General features: G+C 39.2%; 1 protein-coding gene across 3 annotated transcripts in view; it reads right to left on the reverse strand.

Annotated features, from left to right (window-relative positions):
• The window catches only part of CDK14 (cyclin dependent kinase 14), a 664,870-nt gene that overhangs the window by 522,856 nt on the left and 121,339 nt on the right, over positions 1 to 20,675 (reverse strand). The gene's annotated exons all lie outside the window — the stretch shown is intronic.

A 20,675-nucleotide genomic window follows, 5' to 3' on the forward strand; every position in this document is an offset into this window, starting at 1 on the left:
ATAGATAGATAGATAGATAGATAGATAGATAGATAGATAGATAGATAGATAGATAGATATAGATGGATGGATGGATGGATAGACAGAGATAGGAGAGAGATGGATTAGATAGAAATGTATGGATGGACAGATAGATGGAGAAATAATTAATATTAGTACTCTTCAGGTTTGGTATACTATAATCAAAGTGTATTATAATCAAGGTTTAGCCTTTATCACTAAATATTTAGTGAATTAGCATGTCTACAGTGCCTACTATATGCAAAGCACTGTGCTAAGTGTTTACAAATAGTATGTCATTTGATCTTCCCAACAACCCTGTGAGAAGGGTGCTGTTATTATACCTATCTTATAGGAAAGGAAACTGAGGTAGAGAGAGGTTAAACTACTTGCCTAAGGTCATAGAACTAGTTAAGTGTCTGAGACCAAATTTGAATTCAAGTCTTAATTCCAAATTCAAGACTCTACCCACCACACCACTTAGTGGCCTCAAACTAGTACTGAAGCTTTAAATAAAGGAATGATAGACAAAAGGAAGTTCTATTCTCCAATGTAGACAATAAATAACGGAGTTTGTTTTCCTGAGATGGTACATGTCACAGGCAGCTAGGTGGCGCAGTGGATAGAGCACCAGGGCTGAAGTCAGGAAAACTCAGTTTCACCGAGTTCAAATTGTGACCCTGGGCAAGTCACTTAACCCTGTTTCCCTCAGTTTCTTCCTCTGTAAAAATGAGCTGGAGAGGGAAATGGCAAACCACTCCAATATCTCTGGCAAGAAAATCCCAAATGGGATCACAAAGAGGCAAACACGATTGAACAACAATACATGTTGAAAACATAAAAAATAAACCATCAGATAAAATAACTGAAAATGTAAAAGAAATAGATCCATAAATTTAATAACTTGAGGAAAAAGTCATTAAGATGAGTTAAGAACATTCATGGTACATTTTTAAACTTCTGACAGTACAGAAGTATCTGACAAAATAACAGTGGTCACCCCCAGGGAAGCTCCCTGAAGTTGCTACTAATCTCGTTTTCAGCCACCACCCAAAGCATTCAAGGCTGGGATCTTCTTTGTTGTTCAAGACTCAAGACTATATAGTTCAGGAACCCTCCTCTGAAATGAGCAGTCTATATCATAAAACAGAGTTAGGCATTTAGGCTATAAGAAACTACAATAATCGAAGAGAATAAGGGGATACAGGTAAAAACTAGCATTTAAATAGATAGCATTTTAAGGTTCACAAAGCATTTTACAAAAATGATCTCATTTTACCTTATCCTGTGAGGTTGGTGTTAGTAGTAGTGGTAGTAGTGGTATCATTATCATTATTATTATTCTCACTTTAAGATGCAGAAACTGAGGAAGACAGAGTTTAAGTGGTTTGTCCAAGGTCACACAGTTGATAAGTATCTGGGTGGGAATGGAAGTCAGGTCTTCCTACTTATAGAAGGTGGTAAATTAGAGATACAGGGCATATCTCACAGAGCCTGCATCCATCTATTTGAAGAAAGGCTACACCCAAGGATTCACTACCTTGAGTTCAATGATTTCTGACTAAGTGGTCTCATTTCTATTCTTAGTTCTATACCCCAGGTCAAGACAGAGCTATTCTATTGGCCCTCTTAAAATATTGAAGATGCAAGATCGTCTGATTTCACCAGGCACTCCGATGATTCCTCTCATATCCAAACTCACAGCAGCCATTCTCAGCTCAGCTCATCTCTTTTCGCCTTCTAACCTCCTTCCCCATGCCTATTCCCCAACACCACCTCTACCCTGCAATTTTTATCTCTTACACTTCAGTTCTTTCAGCTATCACACACAGCAGATTCTCCACACCCCAATATCTCCATATCACATCAGTTAATTTGTTAACCATTGATAGATTACCAGATACTAACATCCATCACCATTTACATTAGACATACATAAGATGGTTTCTGGTTCAAAAATGACATAAGCTAAGAACTAGGGGAAGGAACTAATCATCACGTATGATTCCCCCAAAATATCCCTAGGTAAAAAATGAGACAAAATCCAGGACAGATGAACCAATGGCCAGCATACTCTGGCATTTCCCATAGCCCAACTGTGTAACAAATGCACAAGAAGATTTTTCCTACAGAACCCTGATTTGGAATAGGAGACCCAAATGTAAAACTCAATTCAATAAACCAATCAATAAACATTTATCAAGCCCTCTCTACGTACCAGGAACCGCAGTAAGTGCTAGGGATACAAAAAAAGGCAAAAGACAATCCCTGCCCTCAAGGAGTTTACAATCTAATGTATAAGACAACATACAAATAAATGCATACAAGCTATAAAAAAGATAAAGACAAAATAATTTAGGGAAGGCACTGGAATTAAGGGAGGGTGGGACAAGCTTCCTTTACAAGGTAAGGCTTTGTTGTTCATCCTTCATTTACAAAGAAGACCAATGACACCACAATGTTGGAGTCAAGGTATGGCGTGTTCAGCTGTGGCTGATCAGACCAATATGAGTTTGGAAGGCTCTACTATAGATTGGCACAAGTGGGCCACTAGAACATTCAGATGTGGTTCTGGATTTGCCTAGCTCGTATTTCCTTTGCGCTTCTACGATTCTGCTTTTCTCATGGAATACAACACCTTCTTCGATACGGACACGCCATGCTGGACAGTCCTGTGCCAGTCTCCCATGTCTCACAGCCAATACTAATGTTCTTCAGAAAGACCTCAAGAGTTTCCTGTACCTCTTCTTCTTACCACCATGTGAGCGCTTGCCTTGTGTGAACACTCTATAAAATAACCTTTGGGATAAGCATGGGTTTGGCATTCAAACACCATGGCCAGCCTATCAGAGTTGCACTCTCTGAACAGAGTTTGAATGCTTGGCAGTTCAGCTTTAGAGATGATTCCAGTGTCTGAAACCTTATCTGGCCAAGTAATCTTAGGATCTTACTGACACAATTCATGTGGAAGCAGTGGGATTTTTGTTGGGTCTTAAAGGAAGCCAAAGAGGTCAGCAGTTGAAGCAGAGGAGAAAGAGTATTCTAGGCATGGGGGACAACCAGAAAAAAAATGCCTGGAAGTCAAGAGATGGAGTGTCCTGTTTGCAGAATGGCCAGGAAGCCAGTGTCACTGGATCAAAGAAGACATGACAAGGAGTTAAGGTGTAAGAAGATTAGAAAGGTAGGAAAGGGCTAGGTTGTGGCTTTGAATGCCAAAAAAGAGCATTTTGTATTTGATCCTGGAGGCAATAGGGAGCCTTGGAGCTTATTGAGTAAGGTCCGCCTTGAGCTTTAGGAAAACCACTTTAGTGACTCAATGGAGAAAAGGCTGGAGGGGGAGAGACTTGAAGCACGCTATTGCTGGAATCAAGACATGAGGTGATGAGGGCCTGTACTAGGGTGAGGGCAGTGTCAGAGGAAAGAAAGGGGCAGATTCAAGAGATATTACAAAGGTGAAACAGACAGGCTTTGGCAACAGATTAGATATTGGGCGGTAGGGGGAAAAAGAAGGTGAAGAGTCTCAGATGACTCCTAGGTTTCAAACCTTAAGGACTGGGAACATGATGTTACCCTCCACAGTAACAGGGAAGGGAGGAGGGATAAAGGGTTTAGGGGAAAAGATAATGAGTTCCATTTTGGACATATTCAGTTTCAGAATTCCAGTTTCTGTTACACTCCTAATGGGAGAAAGATTCTAAACCTGCTTAAGGTATAACAATGAGATCGTTTTCACTGATGCAAACTGTGCCCCTGGCCTTCAGCTGCTGACACCAAATCTTTGGGCAGCAAAAAGAAAGACAAAAGGCATTTCACAGAAAGATGTAAAGGCTTTCTCCTGCACTGATGTGAGAGCAGCAGTGCGGAATGGAAGCAGTGAATTTATGTCCATCAAAAAAATGGCTCATGAAGGAGGGAAGGTCTGGGTTTTTAACTTGGCAAAGCTTTTTAACCAACTATAAAAAGATAAAACTTTTCCAGTTAGGAGTTTTAAGTCAGCCTGACTTGCAAGCCAGCATATCAAAGTGTTCCTTTTCCCTCTCTCTTGCTTTATGAAATTTAACTTGGCTGGGAAATCTGAAAAAGGAAAGAAGAGTTCTTAAAATAATTGGTCAAATAATAGTGTTCAGTTTTGTTTTCGATGACAGCGAAAACTTCTGAGGTTAGGAAAAGTACATCACTGAGCTAAGACACCCTATTAAAAAAAAAAAAAAGACTACAAGCAAACTTATCTCCACTGAGTCATTTGTCCTCTTGGTGTGTCATCCCCCAAAAAAGGGAGATAAAGATCCATAGCACACTGTAGTAAAACAGAAAGCAGCCTCTGCATAATATTTAAGAGAACAGAATGTTTAGCTCTAAAGTTGTTTAAAATGTCAAATAAAAACACACATTATTTATATATTTCAATTGATTTTGCTGTGACCAGTATCCCAACATCAAGCATTTAACTTCTTGCACAAATATTGGCACAGGTTCAAAATTAAGTGGGCTCTTTGGTAATTGTACATATGCTTTTACACACACACACACACACACACACCCCCATAATCAAAAGAGAAAATGATCAAAATGTATTCTCCCTCTACTCTCTCCTCCTCCTCTTCTTCCCTCCTACCTCTCCCAACTCAATCCTTCTCTTTAAAAGACCCTATAGTAATGGGAAAGGGCTTCACTCTGTTACATCGAGAATATGAATTTCTATTATCATTGGTTATTCATTAAAAAGAGGATGTAGACTCATTTCAGAGACAGAGTGTTGAAGTGGACAGAGGACAAGCCATTGAGTCAAAAAAACCTGCAGATGACACATCCTAATGGTAGGACCACAAGAAAGTCACTGACTGAACCACTCAGGGTTTAAAGCTATTTAAAAAGTTATTTAAAGCTTTAAGTTATGGAAGGATTGCTGATTTGCATCTGTAGGGGGGGTATGCACACTGAGAGTTGCCTGTACCAGGGATATCACAGGTCCAGTCTTAGAAAGAGAGACAGAGAGAGAAATGGATGGATAGCTATAGATATACAGAGAGGCTATAGATATTAGACACAGATATAGAAAATAGATATATAGATTTTTTTCTATAGCTATCTTGATATATACGTATAAGTGTGTACGTGTGTGTGTATCCTACTCTTTTTTTTCTAATGTTAAATGATGGGATGGATGAATCTGACTGGCGGTGGTGGTGGTGGTGGTGGTGGTGGTGGTGGTGGTAAAAATAATAGTGGTGGTGACAGAGTGGTAGTAGTAGCAGCAGCAGCAGCAGTTAGCATTTATATAACACTTCAAGATTTTCAAAGCACTTTACAAATAGTCTTATTTGATCCTCACAACAATTCTGAGAAGCAGGTGCTATTATTATCTTTATTTTATAGATGAGGAAACTGAGGAAAACAGAAGTTTAGTGACTGACCCAAGGTCACTCAGCTAGGAACTGTCCCTGGAAGAATTTAAACTCAGATCTTCCTGACTCCAAGACCAGTGATCTTATCCACCACACTGCCCCACATAGACAATAAGTCTATGTGAAAAAACTGTTGAAAATACAAAATCGCTCTGCTTAGTCCATCTCTTTCAATCCTTTTGGTCTGCCCATTTTGCATTTTATGGACATAGAAAAGACTTATTTATCAAGCAAAGGTACTTACTTCTCAGTATGGCACGAGATAGTTGCAATTAAATGAAGAGACGCTAATTCTTAACTCTCGTTCTGGATTACAGGATTCAAGAAGGAAAGGGTTTAGGAACTTTTTTTTCTTTCTCTCTCTCTTTCCATTTAGTTGCAGAACACCAAAATCACAGACTTGACTTCAGTGACTGTGCCTTCTTCTAGGAAATGTCAGCCATGGAGAGACAGTAAGAAAAGTAGCAGGGAACACTTGAAGGCTTGAGGTAGGGGTCCTTTACTTCCTCATTCTTTCAGAGCAATTTGAATTAAACAAAACAGAGGAAACATGGCTAACTGCAAAAATAGGAAAAGATGACCTATAAAAAAGCTATAAACATATTATCGTCACACACCAAAATGGCTTCCTCCATTTCCCTTGTTTATAGTGATCATAGCTTACTTTATTTCTCCTATTCTTTCTCTATGGAAGTCAGCACCCATATGGCAAACAAAATGCTATGAACACGAAGTTATTCTACTGTATGGGCCACTGCCAAAATGGCTCCATCCATCCTCTGTAGCCATTTAATAGTGCTCACATATCTACGATGCATTCAGGTGAAACGAGACTTCCATAGCCACACTTTTCAACTGAAGGCTCACTATTTTCAAGTGTTAGAAATGTAGGCTTCTTTATGACAGAAAAAAGAAAAAACAAACCCTCACGTGCAACCATGAAGTCATATGCGAAATAGGATAAAGCAGAAGTAGGAAGTCAGTAGGAACAGACAATAGATTTTGCCTCTTTCAGGCAAAAGAAACGTGAAAGTGGAAAGTTTAGTAAAGAAAAGGAGACATTTCTCTCCAATACATATACCTGGATGGAGAATCTTGTGAATGGATTTTATAACCTATTTCTTATAAAAACAGATCTAATTAAAGAAATATTAATTACTCATGGGTAAGGTGAGCCAATATAATAAAAATGGCAATACTATCTAAATCAATTATTTGGTGTCATAGCAATCAAACCACCAAAAGATTACTTTCTAGGGTTATAAAAAAACAACAAAATTCATCTGGAGGGACAATAGGTCAAGAATCTCAAGGGAAATAATGAAAACCTACTTGTTATGTTTAAATGTGTTTTAAAATGTTTTAAAATATTTAAAATAAATAGGAAATGGATCTAAGAGATTCAGAAACAAGCTAGAAGTCTGAAGAGGTTAGCCAAGAAAATTATTTCAAGTAGATGCAACCAATTCAAAGATCAACATCAGCACCCCTAAGGAGAAGCAAATGGAGGAAAAGAATGTCAGGAATCAGAAAAATTTTACCTAATCACAAAGAGACAATACGAGAATATTTTGGGGTCGTGAACATCCATGGAGAGGTGATATAATCATCTCCCCTTTCTCCTTTCAATTTTAACCAGGTACCTGAAGTAAGAAGCTGAATGGAAAAGAAAGTCAGTCTCTTCCTCATAAAAATAAATAGAGAGGGAATGAATGGGTATTAGGACATATGATACAATGCACTGAACCAGCAGGTTGAGAAGATTAAAAATAGGAGAAAGGAAATGAGAGCTTACTTTTGATCCTAAGATAAAGTTTGGAGCAAACTGAAGGTTATTTTCTAATTAAGCCTGGGATATAGAACTATGGCAAATTAATTAGGCACTGATAATAAATATTTGTGAAACCTTAAACCTGTGTAGATTTACTTCTTTAAATCTTGCTCCAAGGTGGATATCATTTTACCTATAGTAGAGATTAGCTAGTTATTTTCCTTGTTACTTGAATACTTTCCTTTTTTTAAAAAAAAAATGACTTCCTGTCCATAATCATGTGTTAAAATCTGTAAATCCCTTAACTGATAGCCTATTCACTTATCCACACTCATGAAAAGCTGGTGAGACCATGACAGCATAGCATAACTACACAATGCTGTCTACCTGGTGACAGCAACTCAAACTGGAAAGGGAGTTGCACTAGGAGTAAATAGACTCTTGGGAACCAACCTTGAAAAGTAAGAGCAAATATCACAACCTGCATTAGGAACATGAAATAACATGACACAGCATGGAAGTGAAAAATTATTAAGAGTTAAGCACTGATGCAAAGTTAAGTCAAGAGGAAAAAAACAATCTATACAGTGACTACAACACTGTTAATGGGAAGAACCATCACCAAAAAGCAATCAAAACTGAGCATCACAAAATTAGAATGATCAAAGTTTGGCCTCAAAGAACAGACAGGAAAAGACACTTCCCCTACTTCTTTGTGTGTAGGGAGGAAGTCCCCCCACAGGTGTTAAACATTACATTTTTGATGTTTGGATTGGTTTGACTGGTTTTTTTTTTTTTTGAAACAGTAAAAACCAGTTTGACCAACATGGCCCCAATACCCCATGACACATTTATGCTAAGGCTAATAAAACCAAAGATCAGGCATTACCCACCCACCAGCACCTTAAGAGACAATACCATTAGAATCAGGTACTCTACTATCCCTGTTCCTTGTTCCTCAGACCTTTTTAGGCAATTTAGAAAATAATGACATTTCACTGGTCCTAACTATTTTCCCCTATGGAAGACAGAGCAGTCTCCTATCAGTCATCAGTCATCATTTTTGTCTAAAAGTCTTATGAAAGTCTAATCCCTGACTGTTCCCCGTTGACATCTGTTCTCCTTCTGCCCTTGTGAGTGCTGATTAGATGTTAACTTCTATCCCAGTATGGCTCTGCTTCTCTTCATCCAAGTGGTTAATGAGTTGTTTTTAGTTGTGTCCAACTCTTCATGACCCCATTTGGGGTTTTCTTGGCAGAGAGGTGGTTTGCCATTTCCTTCTCCAGATCATTTTAGAGATAAGGAAACTGAAGCAAACAAGGTGAAGTTACTTGCCCAGAATCACATAGCTAGTAAGTGTCTGAGGCCAGATTTGAACTCAGATCTTCCTAACTCCAAGCCCAGTGATCTATCCACAACACCATCTAGCTGCCCTTTTCCTTCACTTCTGTTCTTTATCTCTTATTTTTTTTTTCTTTATAGTTTAAGAGATGGTTCTTCCAGGATGGGGATGTGAGTGATTGGGAGAGGGGAGAGAAAGAACCATAAAAATTTTCATTTTAAAAATATCAATAATAACAATTATCAAAATATCAAGAATAAAAAAGTTCAACACTGCTTAGGAAGCTTTGAGAAGGCAATAAGAGTCTTTAGGGTGAGAAAAGTCGTTATTGCAAGGTCGTAGGTGCTAATCATGTGACGTCCCCCAAAGCTCTGTCCTGGGTGCTCTTCTCTTTTGATTCTACGCTATTCACTTGGTGATCTCATCCGCTCCAGTGGTTTCAACTACCATCCCGAGGCAGGTGACTTTCAAATCTCCTTGTCCAGCCCTAATCTCTCCACTGACCTTCAGACTCACATCTCCAACTGCATTAGACATCTTGAACCAGATGTCCCACAAACATATCAAACTCAACCTGTCTTAAACTCAACTCACCATCTTTCTCCCTCAAACTCTTCCTTCTTCTGAATTATCTTATTATTTTCTAGGTTACCACTACTTTCCCTCAGGCACCTGGTAGAGCAGTGGCTAGAGCACTGAGCTTGGAGTCAGGAAGATCTGTATTCAAATCCAGTCACAGATACGTATTGGCTGTATGACCCTGGGCAAGTCACTTAACTTCTGTTTGCCTCAGTTTCCTCAACTGTAAGAATGGGAATAATAACTGTAGGGTTGTTGTAAGGATCAAATGGATAATATGTGTAAAGCTCCTGTGCTTGGTACATAGTAGGTGTTACATAAATAATTTTTCTCTTTCTTTCTCCTCCCCTCCCAGTCATTACCCAGACTCACAACCTAGGTGTCATCCTCTCTCACTCTCTCTCTCTCTCTCTCTCTCTCTCTCTCTCTCTCTCTCTCTCTCTCTCTCTCACACACACACACACACACACACACACACACACACACAGAGTTATCAAACTCTGTCATTTCTACCTTCTTAACATCTATTAAATATACCTGCCTTCTCTTCTCTGACGCTCATCACCTCACACCTGCCTACTGCAATAACCTACTCGGGGTTCTGCCTGCCTCAAGTCTCCCTTCACCCCAATCCATCCTCCTCTCAGATGTCAAGTAGATTTTCCTACAGCACAGGTCTGACCCTGTTAGCCTCTCCCTACTCAATAAATACCAGTTTATTATCTCTAGGACAAAATATAAAATTCTCTATTTGGCTTTTAATTGTATATTACAAAATTTTTACAACCCTTTATAAACTGAACCTTTCTTCCTACCTTGGCAGTTTGATTACACTTTTCTTCTCTTTGTATCCTCTGCAGTCCAGTGACTTTGACCTCTTTGCTGTTCCTCACACATGACAGACCCTCTCCCAACTCTGAGTCTTTCCACTGGGTCATCCTCCATGTCTGGAAGGGCTCCCATGCTTTCTCTCTGTCTTCTACTTTCCCTAGCTCCTTTCAAGGCTCCCCTAAAGTTTCACTTTCAATAAGAATCCTTTCCCTCTGGAAGCCCATCAACTGAGGAATTACTGAACATTTTATGATACATGAATGTAATGGAATAATTGTTACTGTTCAGTCACTTCAGTCATGTCTGACTCTTCCTGACCCCACCTGGAGTTTTCTTGGCAAAGATACTGGCGTGATTCACCTTTTGGAATAATACTGTGCTATAAAAAATGATGACGAGGGTGGTTTCAGAAAAACCTGGGAAGACTTGCAAGAACGGATGCAAAGTGAAATGAACAGAACCAAGAGATCATTGTACACAGTAATAGCAATATTGTAATGATAATGAACTGTGAAAGTCTTAGCTACTCAGATCAAAACAATGACCCACCACAACGCCAAAGGACCCATGATGAAAAATGCTGTCCACTTGTAGACAGAGAACTGATAGACTCATAGTGCAGACTGAAGCATATTTTTCCCTTTATTTTTCTTGCTTTTTAAAATTCAGAACATGGTTAACATGGAAATATGTTTTGCATGACTTCATATGTATAATGAATATAATATTGTCTTTCTTGCCTTCTCAATGTGGGGGGGGGGTAGGAAGAGAATGTAGAACTGAAAATAATTTTTTTTAAATAAAGAAAAACAAATTTTACTTTTAAAAAAAAGCCTTTCCCTCTTCTACTTAATCATAGAGCCTTCCCTCTGAAACTATCACCAATTTATCTTGTCTATATCTTGTCTGTAAATAGTTTTGCATTTTTTGCATGGTGTCTCTTCCATTAGACTGTGAGCCCCTGAGACCAAGGGATAGTTTTTTCTGCTTTTCTTTGTATCCCCAGCACTTAACAAATAGTAGGTCCTCGATAAATACTAGGTGGAAAGAACCAGAGTCCAGAGAAATGCAGATATTACTAAACTGCCATCAGAATACATTCTCTAAACACCTAATATTGACAAAATCTCCTTCAACTTTTATGCCAGTGGACTAAGTAAAACAGGGAAGGCTTTACTTCAGGTAGCTGCATACCAAATACCTTAGTCAAACATCTGCTTTTAAAATATGAAGAGCTGCAATGTCCAAAAAACTATGTCTGTCTAAAACCCAACAAGGATGACTCTTGATAACTAGAATTGTAATCCGTAGCCGGATCTGATTTGGAAAGTTGACAATGAACCTTCTGTAACATCACAGGAGGCCAGAACAGCAGAGTTGCACAATTTCCACCATTCGGGAGCCTGATGAACAATGATTCTTTTCTTCCCTCTAGTGGAGGACTATCTGGAAGGATTCCAGTGTCTCCAAGAGTACTGCAAGTCCATATGGATAAAAGGCTGTTTTTTTCCTCGTTGCCTTGGATGCGGTTTGGCCATCAGCTACCACAGCTATACTCCTTTTCCCCTTAAGGAAAATTCAGTTCTGTATATGCTTGCTGCTACTAATCACAGAGGGATCAGAAGCCACCAGTGCTCTTCCTTCTCCTTTTGGTATTGATTTTAATTCAGAGAACAGATGGTTTGCTAGCCTATTGCAAAGACCCAATCAATGACCTTAGGGCTGCTGATCATTCCCTAATCCATCCACCACAAGCCGAAATCTCTCTTTCAATATTTCTTCCCCTAATCATGAAAGACTCAAATCAAACAACTGGTCACCGTATACTGTACCACCTCCAACTGGCATTTGCCATCTTCGGGAAAAGTTACAAAGATGGCAAGGTATCCCACCTCTATGGAACTCCCAGCGGTCCTTCGATAAGTGTGTTCCCATCCAAGGATCCTCAGTTTGGCATTTAAAGCCCTTTTCAACCTGTCTCTATCCTTTGTTTCCAGGAGTACCCCTACATGCATTCTACAGTCCAGTCAAAGGGTCCCTACTACTCTTCACACATGACACTCATATCCTCTCTCCATGCCTTTGTCCTCCCTGCCCAATTCACACCCTCCTCAGTTCTGCCTTTTAGAACCTGTAGCTTCTTTCAGAGCCTAGATCAGACACCCTCCTCCTGAATGAGGCCTTTCCTACTTCCTACTTTTTTGCTAGTCTTGCCCCTACCTCCTAAAACTTAGTTTTATATACTTTCTATATATTTTCTATGTACTTAAATGTGTACATGTTTCTCCCAACAGAATATGAGCTATTTGAAAGCAGAGACTGGTGAATTTTTGTATCTGTATTACCAGAACCTGGTAGACAGTAGGCACTTAATAAATATTGATTGATTTTTACAAAGACCATAGAACACAAGTCAATTTAAATGCTTGTTAAATCCCTGCTTGGTGCAGTGCTCTGTGCTAAGCTACGAAGGCAAAGACTTTTTCTTCGATGAGATTAAATTACACTGAGGAGATGCAAGTTGGACAATGGATACATAAATATAAACTGTAACCCTAAACACTAGTGGGATGAGGGAGAGACTCCATGTTAGAGGTGACATTGGAGCTGAACCTTGAAGAGAGCCAGAGATTCCATTCAAAAGTGTTTTCCCCCTTTAAATCACCATTCACATATGACATCATACTCCATAGCAGTGGTTCTCAAAGTGGGGTCCCGTGGTCCCCTGGGATCCCTTAGACCCTTTAAGGGAGTCTGTGAGGTCAAAACCATTTCCATGGCACATCCTCTAATATAAATCTCAACCCCTCAACTCCAAAGGAAATGGTCTTGAGTTACTAAAAAAAAAAAAAAAAGAAAAGAAAAAGAAAAATTCATCACTTTGTAACCAACACACTGGTGATAAGAGTTAGCTAGGAAGACTGGTCCTCGGGCAAGATAACAGAGTCTTAACAACAGACCTCTTGTTAACCTTGTTTTTATTCCATTTGCCATAACATTCTAAAACTTGAGGTCACCTCCCCACACCACAGAAGCAACCAAGAAAGATTCAGGAGGACCTCAAGTAATACACATCCATATATTTCTATGTCTGTACCTTTACATATAAATACCATACAATGCCACCATACAATTTGCATGCACACATGCATATTCACCAACACTGCATCAGGACTACAGAATTTATATATCAAATAATAAAAATGATCGACATTTTTGTGGCACTTCAAACTTCATTAAGTTTTAATCACAACAACCTGTTAGATAAATACTAGTACATTCATTTTTCAAATTAACTGAAGCTCAGTAAGTTAAAAAAATTAAAGATAAAATTGAAAGGAAGAGTCTGTCTGGTTCGATCACTTTCATCTGTCCTTCATTTTGTATTTTGAAGTCTTAGAAAAGTTTATTTCCAGGGTCGTTTTTGTTTGGTATGAGATAGATGCATTAAACAGTTACTAAGTCCTAACTTTGGGATTCAGCTGGGATTCATAACCAGGCAGCTCTTAATTCCAAGTAGCATGGTCTTCCCACTACACCATATACTTGTGTATACACAGATACATGCACATATATAACCCACCTCTATCCAGCTTCTTTTGCTCAGAATTCAGGCAGGGATTTTTAAAACCCATTTTAAATCCTGCTCTTTTAGGTGTGATAATGCACATGCTTTCAAAAACACTTCCAATAATGCCACAGACAAAGCACTGAAGATCACATACTTGAAATGTTTGTGCTTTCGGACAACTCCTGGATGACAAGTAGACAACCCCAAGTAACCACAAATTTGCAGCCACTAATAGAAACCAATACTATCAATCAATTATTTCAAAGTCATATACTTTAGAATGCCATTAGAATACATTCTATAAGCTATGAGTACCTATAAGGATTTCTCAAATCTCCAATGGTGACCAAAAATTAGGTGGATCTAATTACTATGATTACTTAAGAACAGGAATCTGCATAGTGAAAATATTCTTGAAAGCTCTAACTTTATGTAGTCTAAAACTATGTAGTAATTAATAAGAGATAAGGGTATTGAAAGATTCCCAAATGGATAAAATATGTAGATGCTGCATTCAGTTATTTATAAATAAGGAACAGATGCACAAGAGAAACACAAAAAAGGCAACAGACACTTATTTAATTGCCTAAATATACTTGGTGGAATGAAAGGCACATTTAAAAAAAAATTATTTTCCCCCTTTTCCAAGATAGACAGAGCTGCAATGTGGTTTTGCTCAGGCCTACCTGTCATGTGACATGGATGTGGATTAGAGACAACTTAATAAAGAAACCCCCAAAAGTGCCAAGCATCACTTGGTCTGTAGCCTCCCCAAGTTACCTTTCATTGAAAAAAAAAACCCTTCCAGAAAGAGGGCCACAATGGCAAAGAGGAATTTCCAAGAAAGAGGAGGTGGGAGAAGTCATAGAAGTGGTTTGCCAACTCAGTAGGCAGCCCTCCTTATTCTGAGTCAGTCCTAAACAAAATCTCTATTCTGTTTAGAAGGGCAATGAAGTACCCAGGTGTCCACTTTGAAATTACTTTTTTTTTTTTAACCCAGAGTCCTCAGTATTATAATCCTTCAATTTTCATGGAGTGCTTTGAAGTAGAAACATGAAGCTACCTAGCCCTCTAGTGCAAAGGAAATCCCCAAAGGAATCATGCCTTCCCAAATTGTAAACTTTTTGGCATTTTCCTTTGTGAACATTAACAGAATGTCTTACCCAAGGAAAGAATGGTCCCTGACAGAACCAATATAGCAGGTAGTTATGACCTCTAAGATTGCTCTGGATACCACTGGAAGAAGAGATTACTATCTGAAATGTATCATAAGACCATAAGCCAACATAACAATACCAGGACAGTGGGTTCTGCCTGGGGTAAAGATAACTCCCCACCATAGATCTTTGTTAAAGAGCTTTTCTCTGAGACATCTGTCAGCACTAAAATTTAATGTATGTTACTCACATAAGAAAAGCAACAGTTGCAACAGGTATGAAATCATGTGGTCACAAAAACAGAAGGAAAGCAAATCTATTCACAGAAATATCTACCAGTAGCATGGAGATTGCTAACTCGCTCGTCTTCTTCTCCAAATGGGAATTAAGCATACTTCTCACAATCGACACATATGCTGGTTCTAGAATCCTAGGTTTAAAGCTGGAAGGAGCCTTAGATCCATTTAATCCAATCTCTATAATTTTATAGATGAGAAAACTGAGTTTCAAGGAGGTTAGGTTACCTCCAAAGTCATCATAAGTGTCAAGGTTGGGATTTGAACCTGGGTCCTTTGACTCCAACACCAGTGGCTTCCTCCACTGCTCCACAATGTAATGGGGAGAGGAAAGGGGGCTGAGAAAATTAGTCAAATGAGAAAACTACATTTTTCAAAGCATAAAAAAACTTTTTAGATGTTGTACAAATCTTAGGCATGGTTTCCACCATCAGGTTTTCTAAAGACAAAGAAGGCCTCACTGAAATTTCTGTTCGTAAGTTAACACCAAGGCTCACAGGAAACCTCACACAATGGCACACCCACCACTGCTGTACAGGCTCAAAGCTGTCGCCTCTGACTAGAGTGGTTGAAAGATCACTGTAAACACACTGAAACCTGACACACTCTAAAAGGATTTTGCAGCACCAGGGAGAATTTCACAGGCTCTCTCACTTTTGATGGCAATTTCCTCCATTTCATTTCACCCTCTTAAGTTCTGCAGATATTTGAATTAAAGACGGTTTCATACAAGTCATGCCTTCTTTTCATCTTTCAGTGGAGTGAGTTCAAAACCTTGTGTTTGTGTTGGAAACAAAAAATCACGGATACACATGATCCGCGAGGCGCAGGGCACAGTGGGATTATATTTGTATGAGACTGTAATGCACTGCATTCAGTATGTGGTTTGCTTTTTTTTAAACAATATGTTGGAGTTGGAAGGGAGGGACCTCAGTAGCCATCTAATTCAACCCATAACCCCAAAATAATTCCTTCTACAACATATCCAAGAAAAGGTCATCTTGCCTCTGTTTGAGCATCTCTGGGGATGGGGAATCCACTGTGGTTTTTGTTGAGTTGTTTCACTCATGTCCTATTCTTTGTGACCCCATTTGGGGTTTTCTTGGCAAAGATACTGGAGTGGTTTTCCATTTCTTTCTCCAACTCATTTGACAGATGAGGAAACTGAGGCAAACAGGGTGAAGTGACTTGCTCAGAGACACACAGCAAGTAAGTGTCTGAGGCCAGATCTGAACTCATGAAGATGAGTGTTCTGGCACTTAATCCACTGTACCACCTACCTGCCCACTAGATGGGGAATCCACTAATTCTCAAAACAGCCTGGCCCACTTCTGGATAGCTTAATCACCAACAAGTGTTTCCTAACTCAACTAAATGTGTTTCTTTGCAACGTCCTTAACTCTTCTTAGTTGCATCCTCTGGGTCGGAAAAAAATACAATCTTCCTTCCATGTGAGACCCTTTCAAACGCTTGAAGACAGTTATCATGCCTCCCTTAAATAGAGACAGCTCAGTGGCACAGCAGATGGAGTGATGTACCTGGAGTCAGGAAAACGAGTTCAAATCCTGCCATGGGCACTTACTAGCTGCATGCAACTCTGGGAAGCTCACTTAGCCTCTCTGAGACTCATTTTCCCCATCTGAGAAATGGAGATAATAAAAGCACCTACTTCACAGTAGTGTTGGGAGAATCAAATGGGATATTACATATGAAACAATTTGCAAACTTTAAAGCATTTATAGAAGTGCTAGCTTTCATTAGTAAAAAATAATAATAATAATAAAGATTTAGACCTGGAAGAGACCTCAGAGGACATCTAATCTAACGCCTTCATTTTTACAGATAAGGAAAGTAAGCCCCAAGAAGGCTAGATAACTTCCCAAGGTCACACAGAAGTCAACATCAGACTAAATAGCCCACTCCTTCAACCTATCCTCATTTGATGAGGTCAAGTCTCTTTTTCAAGCTTGTCTAGGTCCTTCCTAAAATGGGATGATCAGAACTGATCACCATCCAGCTATACGATAGGGTTGAATCCTGTGAGGCTACCGACCTTTTGTTATGCCTCCCTTAATGTAGTCCAAGATCATATTAGCTTTTCAGCTACACATTACAGAGCTGACTCACTAAGCACTGAAACCCTCCAGGATTTTTTTCAAACGGCCAAAACTTAGAGTTGGAGAAACCAAGTTCACAACCTACTTCTACTTACCAACTGTGTGACCTTGGCCAAGTCACTAAACCTCTATAGGCCTGTTTCCACCTCTATAAAATGAGGGAGTTGGCCAAGATAAGCTTTAGTCTCCCTTCCAGTTCTGTAGCTATGATCTTATTGACACAGTGTTGGTTATTTTTTGTTTTACAGTACCAGACTTTGGGCCAAATTCTTTTGGCATCACTCTGTGTCATAGGAACTTACAGTTGAAGCAAAGTTTCATCCATCCCAACAACACCTACCTGACAAATACTAGTTTGCCTCCCTATTTTTGCATGAACCATACAAACTCCCTCCACAATCAGAGCTATCATAATATTTCACTTCCTTGCTGGGCACAGCTCAATGGCCATCTTCTCCATGGAGGATCCCTGGTTGTCTCCAACAAAAGGTAACCCCTTTCTCTTCTTTGGAAGGTTAAGTCTTGGGTTGATCCTTTTCCATTCCACTTACTGGATTATGCCCTCCATCAAATTCCAGCTTACATTACTGAATTTCTACACCCATGGACTTTTTCCCCCAACTAGACCATTAGCCCCCTGAGGGTAAGGATTGTGTTATTTTTTAAACTCCTATCACCAGCATTTGGTACAGAGTAGGAATGGAATTCACCTAAAGTACTTTCTCTAGTTCACTCACTCTATCTTACCATTTCCCTAACTTTTTAGGTTCGGGTTGGAATTGAATTCTTCTAAGATGTGTTCAATCCCATTCAATTAAAGAAGCATTGATTAAGTCAGGTGTGATGGTAATAACAGCTCCAGGAGAACTAAGGCTTTCAGATCTCTTGAGCTCAGAAATTCTGAACCACAACGGGCTAAACCAGTCAAGTGTCTGTAGTAAATTCAGCATTAATATGATGAGCCCCTGCAACAGTAAGAGTAAGAAGCCACCAAACTGCCTAAAGAGTGGCAAGGCCTCCATGTTGATGAGTAGTGTGATTGGGCAGAAGCCCCTGTACTTCTAGCCTGGTAGAGTTAGGGAAACTTAATCTTTAAATTATAAAAAGCACTCAATATGTATCAGGTACCGTGCTTCACGGTAGAATTGCAAAGACAAAAATAAAGCAGTTCCAGCCTACAGGGAATGTATGTTCTATTTAACTCCTTGATCAAAAGAAGACTCAAGGGTGTACTGGACCCAACTCAGACATGCTCTAGAAAAGACTGTTAAACTTTCAGTGGGGGCATTTACACCTCAGAAATCAGCAAACATTCCAAATAAGAGCTTTGTTTATTGTTTTGTTGACTGTCTCGATTTAAGAAGGTGATGGAGAAAATATTAATGAGGATTTTAGGTTAAACTGTGTCCTGCCTTTTTGGAAAGCCAGTTGTTAAATGTTTACCAGAACATCCTTGGAAGAAGGACAACATGAAAGAAGTAGAATGACTCACATATAGTGTCACCATCAGCTTCCCTGTTTCTCTCTCTATTTTTCTTCAGCAGAGACTTTTCTAAAGGAAAACTGTCATTTCATACTGCCCCTGTATATGTGATGTACCATTTACCCTCAAATATGGACTGGGAGAAGCACCCCCGCTTTTCACATGCTGGCATACAACCTCACACCAGGGCCTTAAATGAAGACCGTAGGTTCGTTTCTGGAACTTCATAAACTTTCAGTGAAGCCTCTTCTGTCTCCATTTCTGCTGTGTATGTCAACCATCAGCAGCCCCATCACCACCCCCATCACCACCCCTCAAATCAGAGCGGAAGATCAAGGCAAGAAGTAGACTCTCGAGGTCTGCTCTGAGAGAATAAGGCAACACGAACACAGAAATCATTAAGTAATTACTCAACTCCGCATTATCCATGTCTGACAGGATCATGCATGTAGCAAGCCAGCTCAGAACTCCCTGCACACACACCTCCACTCACGAAACAGTGCCAGGAGCCAGCTCTGTGCTTAAGATGCTCAGAAGAAGCTTTAATTGTTAGGACCCTCTATTAGCATCTTTTAATCAATTAGCTCTTCAAGTTGAGAACACTTGCATGCCAAACGTTAATTAATGCATATGATTTTTGCATATTCACATGGAATCAGTTAACTTATTTTAATATTAAACATTAATACTACACTGAGTAGTGAAATATTCAACAAGAAGATTCAATTAGAATTATTTTAATTATCAAAAAACCCAGCATCTAATTAGTCAGATACTTAAGAGCTTCTGGTGTTTATCCAACACAAATTTCAAATTACAGTGAAAGAATATTTTGTTACTCTATAGAGGTAAATAAAAAGTTCTACCTGTATCAGATTGAAGAAACAAGTTTAGACTATGAGTCATTTAAACTGCAACATATTATATTAGTGACAGAGAAATATATCACTCCTAATTCTGATTTACTCATCTTTTCCATGCTCATTGAATGTTCCATCTGAAGCTTCATCCTTTGATTTTCTTATTACCTCTAATAGTGGCAGCTAGGTGGCACCGTGGATACAGTGGAGTACTGAGCCCTGGAGTCAGAAAGATTCATCTTCCTGAGTTTAAATCTGGCCTCAGACACTTAGTAGCTGTGTGACCTTGGGTAAGTCACTTAACCTAGTTTGCCTCAGCTTCCTCATCTGGAACATGAGCTGGAGAAGGAAATGGCAAACCACTGCAGTAGCTTTGCCAAGAAAACCCCAAATGAAGTCACAAAGAATCTGACACGACTGAAAAACAACAAAATTACCTCTAATACTTCTGAGTTCCTTCTCTTCTTTTCTTCTTGACTTTTGTTCTAACCTTCAGATTTACATAATTAGATCCATTATTGGTTTTTCATTCTTTTCTACTATCTTAGAGAAAACACTGCATGCAAAGCTCTCTCCTCACCTTCTGCCCCTTTCAAAGTTAATAACAAGTGTTCATTCCTACAACAGACCTATCTTGATCCCCCTTATTTGTTAGTGACCCCTCCCCAAATGTTCTATTTATTTTGTGTATAATGTGTATTTCCCAGTTCATATTGTACCCTGGTAGAATGTAAGCTTCATGAGGGCAGGAACAATTTCTTTTTTATTATTTATTTGTTTATTTTATACACCGGCACATCAGTGCTTAATAAAGTCTTTAGAAATTTAATTGAGGGGCAGCTAGGTGGCGCAGTGGATAGAGCACCAACCCCGGATTCAGGAGGACCTGAGTTCAAATCTGACCTCAGACACATAGAAACACTTACTAGCTGTGTGACCCTGGGCAAGTCACCTAACCCCATTGCCTAGCCCCCAAAAAAAGTAGATAAATGAGTTATGAGGGGCAGGGTCAAAAGAAAGAATAGAATAAATGGGGGGGGAGCAAGATAGGATTAAGGAAAATAGAGATAGTTTTTCACAGCATGTCTACTATGGAAGTGTTTTGCATAACTGCACATGTATAACCTACACTGAGTTGCTTGCCTTTTCAATGAGGGTGGGTGGGGAGGGAGGAAGGAAGAAAATTTGTAACCCAAAGTTTTAAAAACACATGTTTAAAAAAAATGTTTTCACATGCAACTGGGAAATAAGCAATACAGGAAA

This window comes from Vombatus ursinus, unplaced genomic scaffold, assembly GCF_900497805.2.
Source record: "Vombatus ursinus unplaced genomic scaffold, bare-nosed wombat genome assembly UNPS02005459.1, whole genome shotgun sequence".
Classification (NCBI taxonomy): Eukaryota; Metazoa; Chordata; class Mammalia; order Diprotodontia; family Vombatidae; genus Vombatus; species Vombatus ursinus.